Genomic DNA, 2500 nt, shown 5'->3' on the forward strand with positions numbered 1-2500 from the left:
GTCTGAGTATGTGTATGAGTGTGTGCATATGTGCATGGGGGGGAGGGGGAGGGAGGGAGGGAGGGAAGGAGGAAGGGAGGAAGAGGGAGGGAGGGAGGAAGAGGGAGGGAGGGAGGAAGGGAGGAAGAGAGAGAGAGAGAGAGAGAGAGAGAGAGAGAGAGAGAGAGAGAGAGAGAGAGAGAGAGAGAGAGAGAGAGAGAGAGAGAGAGAGAGAGTACTGCTTGTCTCAACCTGTTTACCCTTTTCTTATTAATGTTTATAACATTTTAGTAATTATAATGTTCATAATAGAAATAACACCATCAACATTCATAGCATTAGTAAAAAATACATTTTTCCTGCCAATTCAAATCAGGTAAAGTCACAAGGTCTACTAATTTACTCCTTTGTGGCTAAGCACTAGCAGAGCCATCTATGTGCAGATACATTTCACAAAAAAATATAAAAAATGAGCACAGCATTTTCCCCATTTTTTATTAATTTTCCCCAGCAGCATTGAGTTGAATATCTGCACTGTGAATCAATATTAAACCATAATGAATGACATTACTTGATGGAGTATCTTCAAAGATACTATGTCAGACCAAAGCCTCTCAAAAACTGGCAGCCTCTTTTCCCAGTTTTTCCACTGTCATTGGGAGGTAGGGATGGTGGGGAAGTAATTCTGATATTGTTTGGTAAGTTTCTTCCAGCAACAACCCCTTCCCAAAGCCAGGTCTATTCCCCCCACCTTCTGGCTTGTATCATTAGATATATTTACCAAAAATTTTAATGTTTCAAATGGTTGTGCTACACTCCCAGATAAAATAAAAATTCAGACTTATATCATCTAATACTCAGAGAGATTCTCTAGATGATATCAATTAGTTTTCTGATTACAAATGTTTAATCCTTCTGAATATTTTCCTTTTCTGTGGTGGTACCCTTTTCTCAAATGACTTCTCAAAGCCAATCTGTTTCAAAACTGATAAAACAAGGTTGTTGGTGTTTCTCTAATCTGCCATCTGCCATTATTCCATTTTATTTCCGAGGCAAAGATGAAAATCTTGATGTGTGATGTGTGACAATACAGCATACCCAATATCACTGATGTACTTCAATAAAGTATTATCACTAACCTGTCAATTGTCAAATAATTATCATCACTAATCTGTTACCTTGTCATCCACCACCAATGACTTGTCAATTGCATCTTTACCTCATTAATAAAAATGGGGTACAGCTAAACATTACCAACTTCATAACTTGATGTATATTTTAACAACTATTTTCATGCAGTAAAATATATCCATGTATCCTGTATAATTACCAGTATAATTTTTGTGGGTGACAATTAGGTCTTCATACAAAACAGTGTATGGAACAGTTAGCTTGATGAAAACCAAAACACTTTTCATCTATGACATTTTTTGCACAAATTCAAAATAAAGAAGATATGTAGCAGAGAATAGAGAAGATAAACCAGTTGCTTATCAAGTTTACATAGTCAGGATAAAGACTTAACTGGCCACATAACTCATTACTGCAATCTATCAAGTAGTTCATGTATTACTAAGCTCTTGTCAAAAAAATATTTTGCAATTAAGAAAAAACTGATGTTTTATAATACAAAGGTGCATATGTGGTTTTCAGCCAGGAAAATATATGTAAAAGCATTTGTATGATGAAGTAATTTATATCAAGAAAAATGTTGAGTTTCTATTTGCTGTATGTAGAGTAATTGTATCCCTATCCTTTCAGGGTCATTTAGCCTGTAGGTCAAGTGGCTAGGTATAGACAGTTAAGTTGAGTGTATGGTCAGGATGTATTTTATAATGACCATGGGGTCCAGATGGCAGAGCCTCCTGGTTAGGGACTATATTGCTAGTGTTTAAGGTATAAATACCATAGGGGTGGGTGGAGTATACAGTCAGGACATATAAGCAATGGGGGTCCAAGAGGCCCTTGTGGTGTGAACGCTCATAGATTTTACGAAAAAATTGGTTGGGTAGCAATAGAATTTGGAAGTTGCCACATTGGCTCATTATTCATCAACTAACTACAGTACTTCCACAATGCACTACAATCAGACAGGTTCTATACATAGTTTAAATATGTATTTTTTATATATTTGTTATTATTTTCCATGGAGCTTCAATTCCACACAGCTATATGGTACAATGTAAACTTTGCTTGTAATAGAGACAACAGCAGAAAATAAGACACTTTTCATCTATGGTACTTCTTTTGCACGTTGGTACTAAGAAAGTTGTTCAACATATAACTTTATGGTATATATTTACAAGAAAATGTAATGACACTATCATAAAGAAATGGAAGAACTATAATCACTGATATGAGGACTAATGCCACTTGGAGGACAAGTCTACAGTGATCGGGTGGGGTTTCTGGTGTGGAGCTCCTGATAGGCAATATAGCAATTGAATGGGGGTATGGGAGAGAAGCTCCCACAGGTTAGGGAGGCTTTGTTTGGCAATGTTTGAGATCCCCGGTGATGGCT

The 2500-nt window shown here is 36.7% G+C and overlaps 1 protein-coding gene across 1 annotated transcript in view; it reads right to left on the reverse strand.

Moving 5' to 3' along the window:
- The window catches only part of LOC125038222 (craniofacial development protein 1-like), a 13731-nt gene that overhangs the window by 10230 nt on the left and 1001 nt on the right, over positions 1 to 2500 (reverse strand). The window lies entirely within an intron of this gene.

Source organism: Penaeus chinensis, chromosome 24, assembly GCF_019202785.1.
Source record: "Penaeus chinensis breed Huanghai No. 1 chromosome 24, ASM1920278v2, whole genome shotgun sequence".
Lineage (NCBI taxonomy): Eukaryota > Metazoa > Arthropoda > Malacostraca > Decapoda > Penaeidae > Penaeus > Penaeus chinensis.